General features: G+C 55.6%; 1 protein-coding gene across 3 annotated transcripts in view; it reads right to left on the bottom strand.

Moving 5' to 3' along the window:
• The window catches only part of DAGLA (diacylglycerol lipase alpha), an 81,732-nt gene that overhangs the window by 26,911 nt on the left and 30,008 nt on the right, over nt 1-24,813 (bottom strand). The window contains exon 1 of one of the 3 annotated variants that reach the window (XM_056803572.1): nt 17,973-18,119. The exons of the other annotated variants lie outside the window; for them this stretch is intronic. The gene's annotated coding sequence lies outside the window, so the exon portion shown is untranslated. Of the gene's footprint in view, nt 1-17,972; nt 18,120-24,813 lie in introns of those variants that run through there. 3 annotated transcript variants of the gene reach the window in all.

The raw sequence follows: 24,813 nt of genomic DNA on the forward strand, positions 1-24,813 counted from the left end.
CCTCTCCCTTTGGTGAGCTGAAGATGTCATTCCGGATAACTGAAGTTTCTCTTCACTCTTTCTCGTGCTCTGGGCTGGCTTTGTCCTCTGCATCCCCCCTCCCCTCCCCTCCGCTCTCCCCTAACCCTGTCCAGAGCTGGGCAGAGAGCCCTCACATCACCTTCTCTACAGGTTTCAGACACCCGGCCAGCTTCCAGGCTCCCTGGCACCCCCAGCTGCCCACCAGCCAGAGCCCAGGGCTTTCCACTACCCTCCCCGGCAGTCCAGTGCCCGACGCTGCCCCCTCTTGTCCCAGAAGCTCTGAGGCCTGGAGGCTTGAGGAAGCCTTGCTGGCGATCTCGGGGTTGCAGGGTTTGCTCTCCCAGAGGGCCGGGTGCTGAGAATAAACCAGGAAGAGATGATGCCCACCCAAGAGGAACTTCCTGTCGAAGCAGGAGAGGGTCTGGAGGATCCAGCCTTCCCTCTCGTGCACCTGCACCACCAAGGCTGGGCAGATCCTTCAGCAAACAGGACAATACATAACTGTCCTCCCTCAGGGCGAGGCTGCTTGGGAACAAAGCTTGGGCCGGACCTTTGCTGCTTTCTGAAGGGCACCCAGCCCAGAACCTGGCAGTGCCCGAACCAGGGAGCTGATAACGGGTGCTGGCCATGCCCACCCTGGACAAATGATCTCAGTCCCCCAGTCCTGCTACAGAGGACCAGGGAGGTCCGAGGGGCGCGGAGGAGCCAAGTGCCAACCAAGTCTGGGCAGACTCGGACACCAGCCCAACCAGGGCCACCTCCTGGTCTCTTGCCTTCACTTCCCTCCCACATCTGAAGCTCACAAATGGAGGCCGGTCTGCCTGCACACCCAACAGCTGTCTGGCGGGGGCATGTTTCAAGCCCCCAAGAGGCCCCTCATGGCCACAGGAATGCCAGGGGTCTGGGGGGACTGCAGGTGCTGCAGGAGATCCACTGTTTCAAGGCGTGGCTGCCTACTGTGGCCAGACCTCCACCAAGCCGATTTCAGCCAAAAGGGGAGCCAGAGGGGAGCTTGGATTCCAGACGCATGACTTGTCTGAGTGCTGGGCCAATAGGCAGGGAAACAATTTTCTGGTTCAACCCCCAAAGCTGCGGTTTCTCCAGCCCATGGGTGGAGCTCAATTTGGACCCTGCACCAGGTAACTAACTGCCTGGGAGCCTGGCCAGAAATCTGGGCTGAAACAACAGCTGAGGTCAGAATGATTTGTGACTCCACTATGTACCACAAAAACACCAAATGGGAAACAAGATAGTCTACCCACCTTCCTCTGATCAGACACCCATGCCACCAGCCCACTTCCTCTCTGCCAGCTGCCCAGGCTGCTTTTCCAGGCTTATTACACACGACACCCCTCTTCAAATTCCACTTCCAGCCGAATGGGCCTACTTGTTGCTCTCCCACCTCCAAGTCTTTGCACAGCCTGTGCCCCTTCTTGTTCCTCCTTCCATCCTCCTCCTTGCCAATTCCCTGTTATTGACCTTGTATGTTCCCTATTCCCTTAGGCGGGTACTGTTGCCAATTCCCTGTTATTGACCTTGTATGTTCCGTATTCCCTTAGGTGGGCACAGCTGTCAATTCCCTGTTACTGACCTTGTATGTTCCCTATTCCCTTGGGCGGGCACAGCTGTCAATTCCCTGTTACTGACCTTGTATGTTCCCTATTCCCTTAGGCGGGCACAGCTGTCAATTCCCTGTTACTGACCTCGTATGTTCCCTATTCCCTTAGGCGGGCACTGTTGTCAATTCCATTACTGCCATTTCCCAACAGACTCTAAGCTAGCTGAGGGCAAGGCTGGCTTCATTTTCACTTCTGTATCCCTCGGGCTGGGCTCAGAGGCACCTAATAAAAGAGCTGCTGTAGTCACCTGACTGGGATGAGGCCTAAAGCCGAAGGAGAAATCCTCGGGGACACAGTGCAGCAGGAACTCTTTCCCCCATTTCCTCTGGATAAAGAGCAATGGGCTCTTCTATGCCCAGTCCAGCTCCAGAGGGGTGCCTGAGGGGTCTGGGCGGATAACAGGCCTCACCGGCTCCAGTCTTGGGAGAATAGCAGAGACACAAGGACACAGTCTGAGGCTGGACACCCAGGAAGATGATCACAGATCTTCTTGAACAAAAAAGGCGAGGGCTTCAGCCCTGTCTGTGGAGAATTTGGACCCTCGCCTTTTCCATCTCTCCAGAGGTAGCATTTCTGGTGTGCAGGAATCCCTCAGTGTGGCCTCCTCCCTTTTCAACATTGGAAAGCTACCATGAGGGGAAGCAGAGGTGGGAGAAGGCAGAGAAGCACCATGGGGATGGCAGGGAGAGGCGGCTTCCTGGCAGCCAGCTGTGTGTGGGATACAAGCGGGCCTTGCACTCAGGGCCTTGGGCCTCACTGACACCCTCTCCACCGTCAGATCAAGGGCAGGCTGGCCCGGCTGCTGGGTACACGCCTCTGGCCTGGCATTCCTGTTCTCGTGCCCAGCTCCCTCCTCAACAGCCAACGTTGCGTCATTTCTTCACCAGTGGTGCCGAAGTGCTCAGCCCAGGGAATGGCTTCCTGGGAGGCCGTACCCCAGGCCTTTAGGTCTTCCCAGCTTTGTGCAATCACCTCGCTGAGCCCCGAGTCTGCGCCCACTTTCCCGTGGGCCAGGCAAAGACAAGACGAAACAGATCACCATGCCCGTACAGAGCACGTGGTCAAACGTATGTGCCCAGGTGGGGAGAGAGAAATGGATACGGCATAAATGCAAGGAAATTTGGAGGCAGGAAGGCCTTGGAATAAGGGAGCCCTGGCGCTACGTGAGAGGGGAGCCAGGGGTTGGCAGAGCAGAAGGGAGAAGAGGAAGCATTCCAGGAGTGGGGCACTGCTTGAGCAAAGGCCGAGAGATGGGAGACAGAATCATTTACAAGAAACAAGTACTGGGGGAAGCTGGGTGGCTCAGTGGATTCAGAGCCAGGGGTTCAAATGGGGCCTCAGACACTTCCTGGCTGTGTGAGCGTGGGCAAGTCACGTAACCCCCACTGCCGAGCCTTTACTTCTCTCTGCCTTGGAGCCACTGCACAGCGCAGACGCTAAGAGGGAGGGAAGGGGTTAAAGAAAAAGAACCAAGCAGTAGCGGGGCTGGAACCCCCGAGATGAGGGGGAGCCAGCGAGGAGCTGAGCAGGGGGTCTGCGCGTCGCTGGGCTGGAGGAGGGAGCGAGAGCCCCTGCAGCCCCGGCGCGTCCCCGAGAATCCTTTGGGTCGCCCTCCGGCGGCCCGCGGCCCGCACGGCTGCTCCAGGCCACCTCCCGGCCCGGCCGCCATCCTGCCCCCATCCGGGGGAGCCGAGGCGGGGCTGGTGCGCAGAAACATCCCGGATCTGCGGCGAGGCGGCACAGGCCGAGGGCACCGACCCGGCCCTGCCCTGTGTGCCCACAGGCAGCGCCAATCAGACGGGCACACACCGCTCAGCTGGCGACGCCCCCGCAGGGCCGCCCGGGAGCCCTCCCCTGCTTGTCTGCTCTTCCCTCCACGCGCCGCCCCCAAGCCCCCGCCGCAGCTCCCCCACTGACACGGCGGCCCACACGGCCCTGCTCGGGCCTCCCCAGGATCCTCTCTGCGGGGGGAGGGGAAGAAGCGCCTTGAGAGAAGGAACAGGGACCCCTGGGAGGGAGGAATGAGGCCCGGAGCCCTGATCTGGGCAGGAAGAAGGGGGGGGTTGGCTCAGTGGAGGTCCCCGGTTCCAACGTGGCCTCAGACCCCTCCCAGCTGGGTGACCCTGGACAGGTCACTTCCCCCCTGCCCTTCGGCCTTGGAGCCAAACTGATTCTGAGCTGGACAGGGAGGGGTTAAAAAAGCAGAAAAGAGCCGGGGGGGGGGGGGGGTCCGGCTCAAACCGCTTTGGGGACTTCCTTCTCCGAAGGCGAGGAGCCCCGTCGGGGGTGGCTCTGCCCGTCATCACCCAGTCGCCCCCCACGACATCGGCGTGATCCAGGCTGAGTCAGCCAGGGAAATCCCGGCGCCAGCCTCGGGCCGGGGTGCCTTCTAACGCCTCCAGGGGGTGCCGAGGGGGGAGGAGAGGAAGACGGGGGTGTGCGGGCCTCCCGCCCTGCCCCCGTGCCACCCAGAGCTACCGGGGGGGGGGCCCCGTCACTCCCCTCGTCCCGGCCTCAGGTCCCCTCTGGGAAACCTCAAAGAGGCCTGCGAGCCCCCCGCCTGCCCGGCACCAGCTCTGCCTCCTCCCAGCCCCCACGGGAGACCGACTCGAGCGGGCAGAGGAGCGGCCGGGCGGGCATCGCGGCTCCCTGGCACCGCCAGCCCGTGCTTCAGCAGGGCCGGTTAACGGCCGCCCGCCGTGCCCGGCGCTGGCTGACGCCCCCCGGGGCCTCCGAGGGCTCCCCCTGGGCGCGGGGGCCGAAGGGGTGAAGCGAGCGGCCCGGACCTCCCATCCCCCCCGCTGCCCCCTGCCCAGGACGGCCCCACCCAGCCGGCTCCGGCTCCCCCCTGCGGACGCCCCCCCACGGGCCTTGTGGCTGTTCTCCCCCCCCCCCCCCGGGCATTCCCAGGCCGGCCGAAGCTCCGGGGAGGGCCTGGGAAAAGGGGCCGGGGGGGGAAGGGGGGGCGCCCCGACCACTGCTCAGAAGCCAGAGGAACAGCGAAGGCCTTCACAGACAAATGGCCGACTCGGCCTCCAGCCCCCACGGGCCGCCTCCACAAAGGCTCCGTGCCCGGGCCTGGAGAGGGCTGCAGGGGCACCGGCGCAGCCACGGGAGAGGCCCGAGGCGGAGGCAGCCAGACAGCGCCCTCTCTCCGGCCCAGGGAGCTTCCACGGGCCCCTCCACGGGCCGGGCCCGAGCGCCCCACTGCAGGCCGGGAGGCCCAGCGCCGGGGGTGCTCCTGGGCCTCCGGGGCTCGCGAGGGGAGTCCCAGAGGCCGCCTCAAGGGGCCCGGAGGGTGGCGAAGCCCGAGGGGGAGCGAAGAGGAAAAGCCGGTCGGGCTGGCCCATGCCGGAGCCAGCAGATGGCAGGGGGGGAGGAGAGGCAGGATGTGAGCTGGAGCCGCTGGAGAGGCAGCCCGGAGAAAGGTCACCCCCCCCCCCCCCAGGGCTCGGCTTGTGCCAGGAGGCTCCGGGCGTGTCGGCTCAGCGGGGGGGGGGGGGGGGGGGGGGGGCCGGTGCCCGCGCTGCGTCGGAGCTTATTCGCGTGGATCTCGGCCCCAGAAAGCCCACCGGGCTCTGCCCGGGGCCCAGCGGACGAGGAACCCGACAGCCAGGAGCCGGCTGCACCCCGAGAGCCAGAGCCAGAGCGGACTGAGGTCATCCCCGGCAGAAAGTGGAGGAAGTGGAATGATCAGACACCGGATGGACCCTCCAGGCTCCTCAGAGCTCGGGGCCTGGGTTCGAATCTAGCCTCGGGTACTGGCTTTGCTGTGTGACCCTGGGCAAGTCACTTCACGGACATCTGCGGAGGCGGCGGCCGGCACCCAGCTGGGGCTCTCCGAAGGCTGCTTCCCCTCCTCCAGGGTGGCTGGGCCAGGAGAGAAGGAGGGCCGCAGGCAGCCTGGGAGGAAAGCCGAGGAGAAGGCCAGCGAACGCTGGGCCAACGCCCTGGGAACGCGGCCACGGGGAGGGAGGCCGGCCGCTTCCCAAGCCCACAGCCCCCCTTTCTCTGGTGTCACTGGGGCGGGGACCTCTCCGGCTGGTCTGTTCTCTCCGAGCCACTGCAGAGAGCCTGCCGGGCCCCGGAGGGAAGGTCTGAGAAAGTGGGGCTCAGCCGGGAGCCTGCGCCCCCCCCCCCGGGGCCTGGCCGCCATGCTGAAGCCTATTTACAGAGGAGGCCCCAGGAAGCGCCCCAAACATCCCAGGGCCCGGCCAGCAGGTGGGGATTGGCTAGATTCTGGGGTCCCTCCGCTCGAGTCTGCTCCAGCAAAGCAGCCGGGCACCGAGAAGCCCCTGACCTGGTGACTCGCCCGGGGTCACCCGGACACTTCCTGTCCGACGTCCCCCCCCCCCCCCCGGAGGAGGCTCCTCCGTCCCCGGGCCAGGTGGTCATCTCCTCGCCACCGGACGCACCTCAGGCTACCGAGCCGAGCAGCCGGCCCCTGGCCTTGCTCCGCAGGGCGGACGCCCCAGACCCCAACAGCCACCCCTGCAGCCCCCGAGGAGGCTGGATCGGCTACTCTCCCGCTCCCAAAGCCCCCGATCCTCCCACAGAACCGAGACGGCGTGGCTGGACTCAGAGCACCCTTGGGCCCATTCCCGGCTCTCTGCGTCATCCTGGGTGGGAGCTCCCGGGAAGGGCCGGACCTCCAGAGCCCAGGAGCCCAGGCACAGCCTTCGCCAGGCTCCCCCCTCTCGGGGCCTTCTCTGGGACAGACCCCCCCAGGGATCCCGTCGAGAGCGAGTCAGCTCCCCGAGACACCGGGAGCTCGAGAAGGGCCGGCACCCAGCAGGACCCGAGTCAGTCGTAGCAGACTGGCCAACGGTGCCTTGTCCACCCTGGGAGCTCTGGGGGGGCAGGAGTTAACCATCCGGGGTTCTGAGGGGGGCCGGCAGCGTCCAGGCCCCAGAGAAGGGGAGGAAGAGCCTGCTTCGGGGCTGACAAAACACGTCACACGCATGAGCTCCCTGGAGCCTCACCAAGATCCCAGGCCTGTTATTATCCCATTTTACAGACGAGGACACTAAAGCTGCAGAAAAGCTCAAGGACGTGCCTCTAAGAGCCAGGAAGTGTCTGAGGCTGGATGTGAAGTGAGTGCTTCCCGGCAGCAGCCAGGCCGGGCCCCTGGCCAGGGAGGCACTCTACCCAGCCCGTGGTGCTTCCTCAGAAGGCTCTCCCTGGGCAGGACAGTGCTCATTCTCCCTCGTCTAAAGATGGGAAACGGAGGTTCTGAACGGTTAGCCCGAGCCCACAGACTGCAGGCTGGGAGAGCCTCACGAGCTGGCCCAGGTCAGAGGCTCCCCCTGGGCCTCCCCTGTGCACCAGGGCGGTGCCGGCTCACCCATTCCCACAGGGGCCCCTCCAGGCTTCCTGGCACCGAGCCAAACCCCCTCTGGCTCCCTGGGACAGCCCTGAGGCAGCCGGTGTTTGCATTACGCCCTGTCGGCTGATGAGATGGTCCAGCCTGCTCTGCAGACTTCAGGCCCGGGAGCACACAGGAAGGAGGAAGGCTCGGCCTCCTGCCCCTGGCCAGGAGACTCAGAGCAGAGGCTCTGCCGGAGCGGAGCAAAGGTCATGGCGACAATCCTGGAGCAGGAACGCGGCAATCACAGGAATTACCGTCGACCTCGATGCCCGACGTGGACCAATAAGGAGCCGGGATTCGCTCCAGCTCGAGCAAAGTGTGATTCTCTGGGCACGAGGGCTGCCACCAGAGGAAGCTAAAAAGCACCCAAAAGGATCACCAAATCTTGGGCAAGAAGGAAAAGCATCCTGGCAAAGCGAACAGCTAGTTAGGCTAGCTGTCCCTCGGCAAGCACCTCTGTGTCCCAGGCCTTCGGCTCCGTTTTGGGCATGCAAAGGGAGACAAGAGGGACAGTGTGGGGGCTCTGTGTATGGAGAGCCAGGCCTGGAGATGAGAGGTCCTGGGTTCAAATCTGGCCTCAGACACTTCCTAGCTGGGGCAAGTTACCCCAACTGCCTCGTCTTGACTTCTGCATTGGGACTGATATTCAATATCCATTTTAAGGCAAACAGTAAGAGTGGAAAGAGACAGAGAGGGAGGGAGGGCAAAAAAGAAACATCTCCCTCTTCATGGAGAGGCGGCAGAGAAGGGAGGGAAAAGGGCTTGTTTCTTTGTTCCAAGGAAGGGTTCAGAGGGAAGGGAGGAGAAATGATCATGTAACAACGAGAAGCAACAATAAAAAGAAAACTTCTCCAACGAAATACATTGTTTTTAAGTTAATAGGAGGGGAGAGCTGTGTAAGAGCAGGGTTTCCATGGTCGGATGATGGAGTGAAATGTCCCACTGCAAGGGATGGAGTCTACCTAACACGGGCTGATAACATTTATTTTCCTTGAGTCCTACACATCTGGTTTTAGTGTAGTCATTCATTCATTCATTCATTCATTCATTCATTCATTCATTCATTCATTCTAAACCCCTTCACCTTCGGTCTTAGAATCAATACTAAGTCTTAGTGCTAAAGCTGCAGACCTAATTTGAAAAGACTTTATCACATCAGGGAAACAGTGTTCCAGTCAGTCAAGCTAGATACCATAGAGAGGAACCACGAAAGAAGAAAAAGGGAGGGAGAGGCACAGGCCTTCCTAGAAGACAAACTCCAAGAAAGGAGGCAGCAATAAAGCCCAAGTCTGCAGATCTCTATATGCAAATACACAAAGGAGGGCCAGCAAGCAAAGCAGCCCACAGAAGCTAATGCAAGGAGACAGGCCGAGACTAGAACGTGGCTCCGGGACAGGGTTCTCAACCCGGGATCCCTGAACTCTGGCTTTTCCAAACGTTGTGCTACCGATGCTTCAGGGACTGGTTTCCTTGGTCATCCTCCGTAGAAGGGGCCCAAGCCGCACCAGGATGCCCACGGGGTGCAGGGCACACAAAAAACGGAAGAATCTGCTCTAGAAGGGAGCACGCAATTCCAAAAGAAAAGAGCAAACTACAGAGAGGGAAACGTTATAGGATGTTCTATAAAGAAATGCCTTTCTAGGACACAATCCAGAGGCACGGCAAGATCAGTGGCAACAGAAACAGGACCTGACAGTCTTTTGTAGTGGCAAAGAATTGGAAACTGAGGGACTGTCCATCAAGGAGGGCATGGCTGAACGAGCGGGGAGGTATAGCCATAAGGAATGACGAACGTTGAAAGACTTCTATGAACCGATGCAAGGTGAAGTGAGAAGAACCAGGAGAGCAGTGTGGAGGGTAGCAGGTACTGGACGAGGATCAGCTGTGAAGGACTAAACCACTGCCAGCAAAGCAAGTCTCCAAGACGACCACGAGGGACTCTGATGAACGTGCTGCCCGCAGGCAAAGAAGGAGCTGTGGGAGTCTCGAACCAACCATTCTGTCTTCCACTCTATATCCTTCATGAGGTTTCTCTTGTATATGTGACGTGTGTCTTCTATCATAACATCAGCAACATGGAAACGTGTGTTACATGAAAGTATGAGCACAGCCTCTATCACTCTATTCACTGCCTCAGGGAGATGGGGGGCGGGAAGGAGGGAGAAAATCGGAATCCTAAAATGTCAGAAAATAATTGTTAAAATTGTTTCTAGGGGGAAGCCGAGTGGCTCAGTGGGTTGAGAGCCAGGTCTAGAGATGGGAGGTCCTAAATTCAAATCTGGCCTCAGACACTTCCCAGTTGGGTGACCCTGGGCAAGTCACTTGACCCCTATTGCCTAGCCCTGACCACTCTTCTGTCTTGGAGCTGATATACGATATTGATTCTAAGACAGAAGGTAGTTTGTTTTTTTAAGAATTGTTTATATGTGTAACTGAAAAAAAAAATTTTTTAATGATCTAAAATCACATCACTATCCAGAGAAAGAACTACAGGAGTAGAAACACAGAAGAAAAATCAACTGCTTGATCACATGGTTCCATGGGGATAGGATTGGAGATGTAGACTCTAAAGGATCACCCTGGTGCAAATATCAATCATATGGAAATAAGTCTTGATCAATGGACATGTTTAAATAAACCCAGTGGAATTGGACATTGGCTATGGGAGGGGGGGTGGGAAAGAACATGGATCTTGTAACCATGGAACATTTTTCTTAATTAAATAAAATTTTTTAAAATAAAAAAATAAAATCACATCAGAATATACTACAGACCACCTGAGCAGAGAGAAGAAACATATGAGGAGCTTGAGAAATATCACAAGCCAGCCCCTGAAGCAGACTCTAGAAAACGATAAAGGATATGGATGATCTAGGCATCTGCTGGAGCTGTCTCCCTGTCAAAACAAAGCAGCTAATCATTTTTGACCTGCCTTCGTAAGTAATTACTTCAAGAAGCAGCAGCAGCAGCAGTAAAGAGGACTGCTCTTCTGGACCTGCTCATCACCAAGGAGAAGAAACTTGTTACCGAAGAAGGGAAAAGTCACTCCATCTGAGATCTTGAGCAAGATGAAAGGAAAGTCAGACAGCCGGCTGCCATGCACCCTAGATTTCAGGGGAGTGGCTTTCAAAGGGTTCAGCCAAAAGGCTAGGTAGGATCCTAGGCCCTAACACTCGCAGAGGAATTTAAGCCGGGAGGGAAGGGAAGTTCTCACGAATTAAATTCTCAAACACAAAGGGAAAGCATTCCATGGAGGAGAGAAAAGGGGAGCTGTGGAAAGAGCCAATTTGGCCATACAAGAACCCCATTGACCAACTGGCTCAGCCACCAGATGGAAGGAGGAGCCTATCGGAAAAGGGCCAGGGGCAACGAAGTTCAGGAGTGAGACAAGGGGAGAGGACCACAGACCCTAAAGAGGGCCACTTTCGTCAGCTTTGTTAGGGGAAAAGGAGGGTGGAAGATGGGAGGGCCGGCCACCTGGGCTCACTAACCAGGATGACAATGGACAGAAGGTAAGAGGACTCAGCTCTAATTTATGTCATTGTCTCTGCTGAAGAGAACAGTCTTGGAACTGGACAAGACAGAACGATTCTGGCAGATAGAAAGGTGAAACCCAAGATGAGGAGGGAGATAGGGAGCGAGCACCTCGCTGCTGCCCCAGATGAGTCCAAGTCACCAGACCGGGCCCTCGAGCAGCCCAGAGCATTCAAAGAACCAGAGACAGCGACGGCTGATCGGCTTAGTGACCTCTGGCCGACTGTGGGAAATGAGAAAGGGCTAAAGCAAGGCAAAGGGCCCGGCTTTCAGAAAGGGGGACAGTCGACTCTGCAGAATCCAAGGGCTACTGAGTGACCCTCCAGAAAGGAAGTGGCCATCCCAGCCGGCTGCCCCAGGACCGGTTCATGCTGGAGTCACTTCCTTTCCTTTTCTGACAGCACTACCAGACCGGAAGCTGAGAGGATGCTGTACTACATACGGTTTGCCTCGATTTAGGCAAAGCATTCCTCCCAGTGTCTCATGCTGGTCAAGAGAGGGACAGTAGGATGGCTAGTCAGGTAGATCAAGAGCGAGCTGAGCAGTCAGACCCAATGGGTAATTAGTAGTAGTGATTTTAATCATTATTAGTAACATTAATCATTAGGAGCTTGAGGTCCACTTAGGCAGCTACATGGTACCCTGTAGAGAGTACTGGCTCTGAAGTCCGGGGGAACTGAGTTCAAATCTGGCCTCAGACACTTCCTAGCTGGCTGACCTGGTTGAGTCACTTCACCCTGCTTGCCTCAGTTTCCTCATCTGTAAAGTGAGCTGAAGAAGAAAATGGCCAACCACTTCAGAATCTTTGCCCAAAAAACCACAAATGGGGTCACAAAGAGGGGGACAAATGGTATCTCTTTAGAAGGAGGTCTCCCGAATTTCTGCTGGTCACGACACGGTTTAACATTTTCCCCAATGGCGTGGAAGAAGGCATAAATGCAATATTTATCAAACGAAGAGGAGACAGAAACAAGGACATGGCCAATACGCTGGGTGCTAGAATCAAGATCCAAAAAGATCTCTGTGCAATAGGGAGAAATGGAATGTTTCCCTCACATTTGGACTTCAGAAATCAACTTCAGGAGTCCCAAAGGGAGGGTGGGCAGCGACACAATAGCTCCCCCAAAGATCTGGGGGTATTAGCGAACGGCACACTCAGGTCAAAAGCCCAGTTTGGCAGCCAAAGAAGTAAACAGGTGGCCAGCTACATTGAGGCATGGAGGATGAAGTCCCTCAGAGTCCACTCGATTCCACTTTGGCCAAGCCATGTGTGGCTTCTGTGTCTAGCTCCAGGCGCCACTCTCAGGACATTGGCAAGCTGGACAATGTCCAGAAGGCAGGAACTAGGTTGGGAAAGGGCCTCAAGATCTGGCACCCAGAAATTTGGTGAAGGGGTTGGGGACAGTTAGCATGGCAAAGATTAGGTGGAGAACGACAGTGAAATGTGAAAGGTGACGGAGAAGATGAATTAGGCTTGTTCTGCTCAACACAGTGAAGGGCTGAATTCGGGGGGGGGGGGCAACAGATTTAAGCTTGGAACCTAACAAACTCTCTCCTGACTCTAGTCATTTTAAATGGAATGGGCCACCTTGGGTGGGAGGGAGGGAGGGAAAGAGGGAGGGAGGGAGGGAGGGAAGGAAGGAAGGAAGGAAGGAAGGAAGGAAGGAAGGAAGGAAGGAAGGAAGGAAGGAAGGAAGGAAGGAAGGAAGGAAGGAAGGAAGGAAGGAAGGAAGGAAGGAAGGAAGGAAGGAAGGAAGGAAGGAAGGAAGGAAGGGAGGGAGGGAGGGAGGGAGGGAGGGAGGGAGGGAGGGAAGGAAGAAAAGAATGAAGGAGGGAAGGAAGGAAGAAAGGAAGGAAGGAAGGAAAGAGGGAAGGGAGGGAGAGAGGGAGGGAGGAAGGAAGGGAGGGAGGGAGGGAGGAAGGAACGAATGAAGGAGGGAAGGAAGGAATAAAGGAAGGAAAGAGGGAAGGAAGGAGGGAGGGAAAGAAGGAGGGAGGGAGGGAAGGAGGAAGGGAGGGAGGGAGGGAAGGAGGAAGGGAGGGAGGAAGGAAGGAAGGAAGGAGGAAGGGAGGGAGAGAGGGAAGGAGGGAAGGAGGAAAGAAGGGAAGGAAGAAAAGAAGGAAGGAAGGAGGGAAGGGAGGAAGAAAGGAAGGAAGGAAATAGGGAAGGGAGGGAGAGAGGGAGGGAGGGAGGAAGGGATGGAGGGAGGGAGGGAAGGAAGGAAGGAAGGAAGGGAGGGAGGGAGGGAGGGAGGAAGGAAGGAAGGGAGGAAGGGAGGGAGGGAGGGAGGGAGGAAGGAAGGAAGGAAGGAAGGAAGGAAGGAAGGAAGGGAGGAAGGGAGGAAGGGAGGAAGGGAGGAAGGGAGGAAGGGAGGAAGGGAGGAAGGGAGGAAGGAAGGAAGGAAGGAAGGAAGGAAGGAAGGAAGGAAGGAAGGAAGGAAGGAAGGAAGGAAGGAAGGAAGGAAGGAAGGGGGCTCCATCTGATGAGAGTTCTTCACCTAACAGCTGGATGGCCACTTGTGAGGAGAGTTTCAAGGAGAAACTTGTCTGTTCTGACTGTGACCAGCAGAGCCAAGACTCAGATGCCAGACCAGACTGATCACTGTCCATCAGGCTCCTGGTGCTCAGGCCAGCTGCCTTCCCCTGGCCCATGCTACTGCACCCAGAAGGCCAAGTCTTTGCCCCTTTAAAAGGCTGTGATGCACACTGGTTGTCCTGATTAAGAAAGGAGAGTTAACCTGACTCTGGCTAACATATTCCAGATTACAGCAGAGTGGAGACCAAGCGGGTCACCCTCTGTCCTGAAATGACACTTCTTGAAAGGGGACAACACAAGGGTTTTGTCTCACTCCCTTAGGAATCACAAGGGCAGAGAGACCTAAACCAGGTGGCCATAAATGTCCACAGTACAAAGCAGACCCCCTCCAGAATGTCCTTCAGACACAGACCAAGAATGTGCTGGGTTCCGTTCAGGAGGACTTTTTTTTATAATGAATGGACATCAATAATAAATTAACCTCAAGTAAGTAAAGGAACATCAATCATAAATTAATTAAATGGTTCCAGGAGAGGTACCGACCTGGGGCCTATTCAGGATGAGTTAGAAGTCTTTTATCTTCTCTCTAACAAGAAAAGCACCCAACACACACACACACACACACACACACACACACACACATACACACACACACCCCAATCCCCTGCCTCCTACATGCCTCCCTCTCCAAAAAAAAGAAAAAGAAAAGAAAAACCTCAGAGAAAAAATACTCTCCACTCACTCTTCCCACACCCCCCAGCGTAGAGATCAAAACAACTAAAAGGGTTTTAATGAAACCTCCCAGAATAGTCACCTCTTGGGCTGAAATCAGGCAGGAGAAATTTCAACGGGCAACTGGGCGAGAACCTGATTAAAAGGCTGGAGATAAATGGAGGGAGCCCTGGTGATGCCCCCCTAATACAACTGGGGAGGGGGGGCAGAGAGAAGGCATCAGTTCAGCAGATGCCAGCCTTAAAGGAATGACCAGAAGAGCAGAAGAGCTCGCCATTGTTCTCTAGAGATCAAACTAGTAGAAAGCTGAGGTCTCAGAATTCAATTCTGGTCAAGTCAACAATTCATCCCCTCTTGCTTGGGCTACGCCAACAGCCTCCTAAGTGGTCTCCCAGCAGCTGTCCTCTCTCCTTCTCTAATCCATTTCCCACACAACTACCCAAGAGACATTCCTAAAAGCAGAGGACTGCTCACGGTACTTCCCCTGCTCAAGAACACTCTGGGGCTCCCTATTGTACACTATATGGAAAACCCTTTACAATGTGGCCCTGACCTCTCTTTCCAGGCTGATCACCCACATTCACTCTGGTCTCACTGGCCTACTGATGATTGCCTGTCTACAAGAATTCCCCTCTCCAGGCCATCCTTCATGTCTGAAAGGCTCTCTCCTCCCACAAGCCTCTTGGAATGTCTGACCCATTTCCGGCATGGTTCAAGCAGTGTCTCTTACAAGAGGCTTTTTCCGATCCCCAATTGTTGGTCTGCCCCAATGCCAAAGTGACTTTGCACTTAACGATGACTCTTTGAGAGTAACGGTATAGGTATCTGCTGTTCCCTGGCCCCAGCAGAAAATCCCCCCAGAGCAGAGCCTCTCCTGGTCAGTCTTGGTATCCCACCCAGTGCCTGGCACATAGGAGGGGCTCAAAAGGGGCTTAATGACAGCTACTGCACAAGCGCGGAAGAGCTGCCTCCTGCAGGTCCCCCAGAAGCGAGCGCCACCAGGGCTGCGTCACCCAAAGGCTCCCGCTCCTTCTCCTTCACTCACCTCCCCTGGGAGTTATCCGAGGGGTACGAGGGGTAGCACGAGGGGGCCGGGGGCTCCTTGAACAAGCATGGAAGGAGCCGGGGCTGCCCGGAACCCCCTTTTCTCCGAGGAGAAGCCCCCAGCAGCCCCGGCTCCAGGATCCCCTCCCTGCTTGTGGGGGGCTCGGGAGAAGAGGGGAAACGGGGCTGCCGAGAAGCCTACAGGTGGCGCGAATGGCGGAGACAAGCCCCAAACTGGGACTTCTTCTAAGGAATACCCAGAAAGCAGGAAGCTTCACTGTGACAAAAGCTCCTCTCCCACTATTCTAGCTGGAGCTCCAAGGCGTTCCTTCTCCCTCCTCCCACTGTGATCTCCTGCTGTGCAGAACCCACCATCGCCCCACTCACTCACGCCCACCGGCATCAGCCAGGCCAGACACAGGCGCCCCGAGCCTCCCAGCCCCCCCTGCCCTCGCCGCCCACGCCCACACCGGGGCCCCCACAGACACCGGGGAACCAGCACCGCCCCCCCCAAGGCAAGCACAGGAACCTCGCTCAGCCCCCCAACGATGCCCCAAATGGTGCCATCCCCAGGCCTGGCACGGGCCTGCTCGGTGCCACGTCCAGGCCCGGGCACGGACCCTGCCTCCTGCTCTCTCTCATCTGGCCCGTCATGAAAAGAAACGAGTCAAGGCTCAGAAGGGCTGCACAAGGTGTGCGGCGGGCTGGGTGACCGCATCCGCCCTGGGCTGCTCACCACACTCCCCAGAGTCCTCCTTCCTTTCCCACAGTGTGGCGGCGGGCGGGGGGCCAAGGCTGCCCACAAGAGACCCTCGGGCCGTCCACTCTGCAGGAGGGGCTGCCGAGGAGAGGAGGACGAATTCCCCACGCCGGGACCTTTCCTGCCAGAGAGGGCCAATTCCCAGCACCCCAGGGAGAAGGACGGGCTTCCTGCGGGAAGGGAGCAGCCCAGTGACTGGGCACAATAAAGGCATGCAGGCCACCCCCTCTGCCCTTTTGTGAGACGGGTGGCGGGCTCGAGGCCTCTTCCGAGGCAGGGGCTCCCGGGGCGCTGGCCGGTGGAGTCGGTGAGGAAGCCCCCCAGGGAAAGGGGCCCCCTTTCTGCAGCCCTTTGCAGAGGGGTGCAGCCCGCACCCCTGCCAGCCTCGGAGAGCGCTCGAGTCCCAGGCCGAGCTGGGGGCGCCTGGAAGTGCTCCAAGTGCCAGAAAGCCTCCGGCCGGGCAGCACCCAGAGGCACCACGCAGTTGCCTGTCCTGGGGAGCCGCAGGCCGGACAAGCAGGAGCCCCGGCGGCCAGATGGGCGCTGAGACGAGGCCGGCCAGGGTGACCTGGAAGGGTGGGCGGCCCCAATTACGCCCAACACCAGGCTCCGGACAGACATCCAGCTCATCCCTTCCTCTCTGGACCCCACGTCCATCCTCCGCAACAGCAGGCCAATGCCCCAGAGCGTCCCAGGGGCCCAGCCCTCTCTGACCCTCAGGGTCTTCCTCTGTAGACAGAGGGGTGGCCTAGATGGCCTCGGGGTCCCTTCCAGCTCTAAAACCAGGGTCTGCATCTGTAAAATGGGGTCATGGCAGCCGTGAGCCCCACGGGTAGGAGCTGGCATTGTGGCCATCCGGGTGGTGGCAGGAGCCTCTGCCCGGCCCGGGGGCCCTCTGAGCTCCTCCCCTTCCCTGGCATCCGTGCCCAAGCCAGGTTCTTGGGAGCCATCCCTGCCCCCACCACCAACCAGGAAGGGAATTCTGGAGAAACAACAGCATTTCCCCAATCTTCCTCCCGCTGCCTGCCATAGCCCAGATCTGTCAGCTCCCTCCGACACCTCAAAGCCCCAAGTCTGAGGAGTGATGGAGGGAAGGAGGGAGGCTGCAGCCTCCACCCCGCCTGGCCCCCACACCTGAGCCTCCCTCCAGCCGGCTGCTGACTCACCAGGTCGGTGGACACTGCCTTGGCCGCCCCGAGTCTTGGATTCCAAATGGCTCCTCTCCTCCTCCTGCCGCCCTCACCCTGCGCCCTGCTCGGCTGCCCTCCTGCCAGCCCCCCGCGAGACCCCCTCCTGGCCCGCCTCCCTCCCGTCCCCACCCTCCCAGCAGCTGCTGCTGAGCTGGGCGCAGGGATCCCCACATGACCCCTCTCATGCAGACTCCGAGGGGGACTTCAGGGATCCCCAAGCCCCACTCTGGACCCACCTGCCCGAGGGGAGCCCCCAGAAGAGCTGACCCGAGGGCGGGCTCCCTGACACCCCAGCAGGCAGGGCAGGGGCAGGAGCCCCAGAAGGGGTCTGCCCCCCCCAATTCGGGCTGTTCTCCGAGTAGGCGTCCCTCTCCCCCGCACACAGCCTGCCCCAGCTGACTGGGGGGGGGGTTCGGTTGGAGCCATCCCCAAAGAGGCGGTGGGGTGAGACCCCCGCACAAGGCGGGGCGCAGGGGCTGGCATCGATGACCTCCTCACTCTCGGAGCCCTCCCCCTCCGTAGGTCCTCCTCCGCCCCTCCCAAAGGGGTTGGCGGGTGTCCTGGGGTCCCCGGGGCCAGGCGGGAGCACAGGGGGGGCCTCAAAGTCCAGCCGCTGACCACACAGCAGGGCCAGGGGAGCCCCTCACACTCCCAGCAGGAGACACCATCAGGAAGGCACTTACTGGGTGCCGAGGGTGAGTGGAGCCCGGGGGGAGGAGGGGGGGCGGGCAGAGCCAGCCTGTGCCCTGAGTGCCTGCCAGGCGTACTAGGGGCCGGGGCCAGCGCCCCTCTGCCACAGCGGGGGACCCGCACCTCCAAGCCAAGGTCCCGGCCGGGGTCCGCCCCCGCTCACTGCCCAGTGACCTTGGACAAGTCCCCGTGACCACCGGGCCTCAGTTTCCCCGCCCGTAGAGAGGGGGTGGCCTGGCGGTCCTGCAGTCCCTGCCAGCTGTGGTTTGAGGTCCGGCAATGACTGAGCCGGGGGCCGCGGGGGGTCCTGCTGGAGGTCCCCGGGCCCCCCTCACTCCTGCCTGCCCAGGCCCCCGGTTCCCCACGTGTCAGCGCCCCGGCCACCCCCGCATACGCGCGTCCGCGGTCCCGCGCTCCGGCCGCGCCTCCCCCACGCGTGCCCAGGGACCCCGGCTCCCGCCCCGTAGCCAGCACTTACCTCCCTCCCGCCACTGCCGCAGCCGCCGCAGGGCCCGGCCAGCCGCCGCCGCCGCCTCCATCCCGGGTGCCCGAGGCCCCGATTCACTAACGCGCCTTCCGCAGGGCCCGGCGCCGGCGCCCAGCCCGCCCCCGCCCCCCGGGGGACGCTGCGTGCTTTACGTAACGCCCCCTGCGCAGCCGGCGGTGACCATGGCGACCGGGGCCGGCCTGCAGCGCCCTCTGGCGCTGGGGAGGGGAGCCGGAGAGGAGGGGGAAGGAGGGGGGAAAGGAGGAGAGGGGATAGGGGAAGGGCGGGGAGAGGAGGTGATGGAGGAGAGGAGGAAGGAGAGGAAGAGGGGGTAGAGAGAAGAGGGGAAGGGAGGAGACAAAAGAAGGGGAGAGGGGAGGGGGAGAAAGAGAAGAGGGGAGGGGGTAAGTAAATGGAGAAGAGAGGAGAGGAGGGAAGAGGGAAAGAAGGAGGGAGGGGAGGAGAGGGAAAGAGGAGAGGGAGTACGAGGAGAGGGGAGGGAATGGGTAAGAGAGAAGAGAGGAGATGAAGGAGAAAAGGAGGGGAAGAGAAGAGAGAAAAAGTGGAGAGGGAAGAGGAAATGGAGGAAGAAGGGGAAGAGGAGGGGAGGGATGAAGGAGAGGGTGGGGAGGAGAGAGAACTATGCTTGACCACCAGAGGAGAAGTGAAGGGACCATATAAGGAGAGAAACCCCAGGGAGGGGAAGAAGAGTGCCTCAGTGTGCCAGGAAGAAGCACAGAGGATAGAGGTGAGAAGGGGCCAGAGAGAAACCAGAGAGGGCACAGAGGAGCTCAGAGAGAGGCTGGGAGAGGGGGCAAGAAACCTCAAAGATTCAGAATTTCAAGAAACCTTTATTAGAAGTCATCTAGTCCAACCACCCATTTTATAGATGTGGAAACTGAAGCCCAGGGAAGAATGACTTATTCGAGGTCACACAGCTAGTACGTGGGAGAGCTGAGATCCTCTGGTCCTTTATTTTCATCATCACTATAGGGAACTTTGTTATTCTTCATTTATACTTGACTCTTTGTGTCCCCATTGGGGGCTTTCTTGGCAAAGATCCTGGAGGGGTTTGCCATTCCCTTCTCCAGCTCATCACAAATGAAGAAACTGAAGCAAATCAGGTAACGTGACTTGCCCAAGGTCGCACAGCTAGTCAGTGTCTGAGGCCAGATTTGAACTTAGATTTTCCTGTCCAGACCCATACTTTGCATTGTGGTGCCACCTAGCTATCAGAGGATACGTGGTAGTAAGGCCAGGTAGTGAAGCCAGGATTTGAACCCAGGAAAGAAAGCTGGCTTTGGAGTCAGAGCACCTGATTTCCATTCCCCACTGTGACACTTCACTAGTGGTGTGACCTTGAAGAAACCCTCTCTGCCTCAGTTTCCTCATTTGTAAAATGAGTCATTCTTTTTTAAACCCTTACCTTCCATCATAAAATCAATACAGTATATTGGTTCCAAGGGAGAAGAGCGGTAAAGGCTATGCAATGAGTATTAAGTGACTTACTGTAGAAGAGAGAAATTGGGAAAGCATGCAAAAGACTGGAAGACGGAGGGAAAGGGAGGAAGGGAAGGAGAAAGAAGATAACTGCCTGATCTGTTAGTTTTCAATTAACAATCAAATATAGTCTATTATTGTTATTTATTACATTACCCAGGGTCACACAGCTAGGAAGTATCTGAGACCAAATTTAAACTCAGACCTGGCTCTCAATCTACTGAGCCACCCGTCTTCTTACCCTTTAATCCCACAATCCCATGGCCCTCTGCTTCTAAATCTAGTCATCTTCCTATTGGGAAGGGATGTAAAGCCCTGGCATAGGGCAGGACACCGATCGCCCCCTAATTCCCTTAAGAGCCAATAGTGATGAGAGTCCTGGGACTGGAATCAGGAGCCCTGGGTCCTCATCTCAGCTTTCCTCCTACATCTTGGGAGAAGTCATCACTTCTCTCCAGGTCAGTTTTCCTAGCTGTAAAATGGGGAGATAGGAAACAGTTGGGGCAAGAAAATTGAAGGTAGATGGAAGGAAAATGTCCGAGAGAGTCGCCACAAAGGGGAGGCCATTGATGGGTTTGCCCTCCTTGGAGGTACTCAACTAGGAGCTGATGACCCACTTCTTGGGGATGGTGAATCAGAGATTCTTAGTAAGGCATGGGAGGATAGGATTGCCCTTTCTGCTCTGAGTCCATTCTTATGTGATGGGACCCGAGGCCCCTGGGACCTTTTAGGAGTCTCATGCTTAAAAGAGAAGAGAAAAAAAAAGGAAGTGGGATGATTTGTCAGTCATTTCTTTTGGAGAAATGAGGAAGTGGGATGATTTCTCCATAGACACTGACTTCTCAGGTAGAGGAAGAAGAAAGTTTCGGGTCCCCTTGAAGAAATAGGGCTTGGTGGATTCTCCTTCCCTCCTCCTCCCCTCCCTTATTCTTTCCAGTTATAGTTCTCTTGATGGAAGGAACTAAGACCTTTCTTATCCTCTTCTGTTGGGGCTCACCAGGCACGTTACGTCTCCAACTGTGGAACTATGGGTGTTCCCCTAAGTTCTGTCCTGGGCCCTTTTCTATTTTACACTTTCTCTCATTGACTCCCATGGATTTAACCAGCATTTCCAGGTAGATGACTCCCAGATCTCTAAGCCAGCCTCGGTCTCCTTCCTCGATCAGCAGTCGCCTATCAGACATCATGGGTTGCCTGGAGACACGTCAAACTCACGTGTCCCAAACTGAACTTATTACCTTCCCCCAACCTGTTCTCTCTTCCAATTTCTCTTGAAGGCTCCTCCATCCTTCCAGGCTTTCCGGTTCATTACCCTCAAGTCCTCACTCATTCTTGCACCACGTTTCCAGGCGGTTGCTCTCTCTTGTCCTTTCTACCTTCCAGATGTCTCTTACATCTGACCCCTTCTCTCCACTCACCCACGTGCCACCTTTCAGGTCAGCCCTTTATCCCCTCTCACCTCGATGATTGCAACAGCCTCCATATTGATCTCCCTGCCTAGGGAGATCCTCCCCATCCAGTCCATCCTTTATACTGCTGCCAGAACAGCTTTCCTTAAGTACTGATCTGACCATGTGACTCCCTCAATCAATTCCAGGAGCTTCCTAGTGTCCCTGGCATGAAAAATAAATGTCTCTGCTTAGCTTTTAGAATCCTACCCTCTGGCCTCAAGCAACCTTTCCAGACTTGTTGAGCATCACTTCCCATCATGCACTCTTCAACTCAGTCAGACAAGTCTTCTCTCTTATCCTCCCACATGTCCCATCTCTGTGTCATTGTACTGGTCATCCTGCATGCCTAGAATAGACTCCCTTGTTATCTCTACTTCCTAGAGCAGTGATGGCAAACCTTTTAGAGACAGAATGCCAAGCCCTACCAGACCAAGTGCTGTACCCACCCCCTCCAGAGACCAAATGCCAAGCCCTGATCCCCCTTTGCACCCTTCCCCAACCCTCTTACCTCAGACAGGAGAGGGAAAAAGCACTCCCATTGACTTCTGGGCAGAGGAGCAGGGGAAGTGAGGAACATTGTCAGGTACATGGAAAGGGGTTGAGGAACAGCTCTGCCCTAATCCCCCTAGCTTTCTAGTAATGAACTCTAGTGGGCAACTGCAAATATGCCCACAGAGAGGGCTCCGAGTGCCCTTTTTGGCATGTGTACCATAGGTTCACCATCACTGTCCTAGAGTCTCTCTTTTCCTTTAAGATATAGCTCAAGCATCCTCTTCTGTGGGAAGTCTTTCTTACTCATATCCTTTCTCTTGAACTATTTTGTATTTGGTATATATTTGTCTTTATTTGTATCTTTTTTAACTCTTACCTTCTGTCTTAGAATTGATCTAAGTATTAGTTCCAAGGCAGGAATATGAGAAGGGACTAGACAACTAGACTTAAGTGACTTGTCCAGGGTCATACAGCTAGGAAGTGTCTGAGGCCAGATTTGAACCCTTTCTCTAGACTCAACTCGCTAACCACTGAACCACTTAGCTGCCCCCTTTGTATTTATTTGTAATTGGTATATATTTGTATCTATTCACTTTGTATTTCTATTGTATTCCCTGGCATATACCCTTATTGTATCCATTAGGATGCAGGCTCCTTGCCAGTAAGGATAGTTTGTTTCTTTGTGCTTATATCCCCAGGGTCCAGAACAGTGCCTGGCACACAGTAGGTACTGAATAAGTGTTGATAGAGCACTTTATCCCACTGTATACCTTTATACATGTCTGAGCTCACCTGCCCCAGCTCCTCCAACATGCCTCCTTCATGGGCCCACACCCAGTTTATCCCTGAACCTTTGCTCTCTTGGACTGGGGAATTCTGGGACTCTGAGAGTTGATCTGCTTTTCCTAACTCTTAACCCCACCCCAACTCCACTTAGAACCATCTAGAAGGATCCAGAAAAGAGACCTGAGATGTCATCTACCCCAATGCCTCCCATTTTACAGATGAGGATAACAAAGGCACTTGCCCAAGGTTGCCTGGGTACAATTAGGCAGCAGAGCTCAGGTCCTATGACCCCAAGTCCAACTCTCTTTCCCTTGATGGCCCCCCCTTGGGTGGCAGACTCTTCCAAATCGATGATTCTTGGGCCAAGCCAACAGCCATGCCAAAGAAATGAAAGCCAGGCCACACCGAAATCCAGCACATCAGAAGCTGCCTTTATTTGAAGACTTCAGCGGTCTAGTCTGTTTAATAAAGGAATGTGGTGGCTGAGGGTTCTAAGTGTCTTTGGCATCAGCCCCACTACTGATGCTACAGATCACCAACTGCTTAGAACCTCCAAGAAAGCAGCAGTTTGATGGTAAAGCCATAAAGAATGGACTTTGTAGTGTGGAAGACCTGAGTTCAAATCCTGCCTCAGATACCTACTAGCTATATGACTCAGGTTGTTTTCAGTTCTTTTCTTTAAAAAAAAAAACCCTTCTATCTTAGAATCCTTAGAATCAATACTGAGTATTGGTTCCAAGGTAGAGGAGCAATAAGGGCTGGGAAATTTGTGCTTAAGTGACTTGTTCAGGGTCACATAGCTAGGAAGTAAGTGAGGTCACATTTGAACCCAGGACCTTTCCTCTCTATCCAATGAATCACCTAGTTGCTCTATTCAGTCATTTTCAGTCATTTCTGACTTCATGAAAACTTGGGGGTTTTCTTGTCAAACATACTGGCATGGTTTGCTATTTCCTTCTACAGCCTATTTGACAGATGAGGAGACTGAGGCAAACAGGATGAAGGGACTTGCCTACAATCATCCAAGTAGTAAGTGTCTGAGGCTGGATCTGAACTCAGTAAAATGAGTTTTCCTGACCCCAGACCTGGCACTCGGTGCACAATGGTGCCACCTAGCTGACCCCACGACCCTGGGCAAGTTACTTAACCTCCAATGGTCTCAGTTTCCTCATCTGCAAAAAGACAGTAATAATAGCACCAAAGTCACAAGATTGATGTGAGGATCAAATGAGAGAATCTATGCAAAGTGCTTTGCAAACCTTAAAATAAACACAAACGTGTTATTATGAGTATCATTGTCACTAGAGAAAGAGGTCTTCACTCCTCACGTGGGCTACGTGTCCTGGTCAGTCTCCCCACCACCCCCAAGGTCTGTCTATGCAACCCTAAGACTCAGGGAGACCAAATGCAAATTTGACTGCTTAATTGGTTATTCCTGCGTTCAAATTAGACCTCAGATACTTCCTAGCTGTGTGACTCTGGGCAAGTCACTTCACTCCGTTTGCCTTGACTTCCTCATCTGTAAAATGAGCTGCAGAAGGAAAGAGCAGACTGCTCTAGTATCTTTGCCAAGAAAACCTCAAATGGAGTCATGTAGAGTCAAGTATGCCTGAAAAACAACTGGACAACTTTTCATTGCGTCTGGGTCTTTGAAAAGACATTGTTAAGAGGAAGCCAGGGGGCACAGTGGATGGAGTGCCCGCCCTGTAGACAGGAGCTCCTGGGTTCAAACCTGGCCACAGACACTTCCCAGCTGTGTGACCCTGGGCAAGTCATTAACCCTATTTGCCTAGTATTTGCCCCTCTGTCTCAGAGTTGTTACTAAGACAGGAAATAAGAGTTTAAAAAAAAAAAAGAAGAAACCCTTAGAGGCCAACAGGTTCAGGGCAACAAGGATTCTCCAGGTGGGCACCTTATCGAGAGGCCCCATGGTCTAAGAAGATCCATTCAGCTGTAGTAATCCATTCTTAATGAGGAATAAGAGCCCACTGAGGCATTTGACCAAAAACAAACTATAAAGAAATATACATATATATGGATGGATGGATAGATGGACAAATAGATACATAGATAGAGGGATAGATAGATACATAGATAGAAGGATGGATGGATGGATAGATAGATAGATAGATAGATAGATAGATAGATAGATAGATAGATAGATAGATAGATGGATGGATGAATAGATGGATAGATAGATAGATAGATGGATGGATAGATACATAGATAGAAGGATAGAAGGATAGATAGATAGATAGATAGATAGATAGATAGATGATAGATAGATGGATGGATAGATAGATGGATAGATAAATGGATGGACAGATAGATACATAGATAGAGGGATAGATAGATTGATAGATAGATAGATAGATGGATAGATAGATAGATGGATGGATGCATGGATGGATAGATGATAGATAGATACATAGATAGAAGGATAGATGGATGGATAGATAGATAGATGGATGGATGGATGGATGGATAGATAGATAGATAGATAGATAGATAGATAGATAGAAGGATAGATAGATGGATAGATAGATAGATAGATAGATGGATAGATAATTGGATAGATAGATAGATGGATAGATGGACATATA

Source organism: Monodelphis domestica, chromosome 6 (assembly GCF_027887165.1).
Source record: "Monodelphis domestica isolate mMonDom1 chromosome 6, mMonDom1.pri, whole genome shotgun sequence".
Lineage (NCBI taxonomy): Eukaryota > Metazoa > Chordata > Mammalia > Didelphimorphia > Didelphidae > Monodelphis > Monodelphis domestica.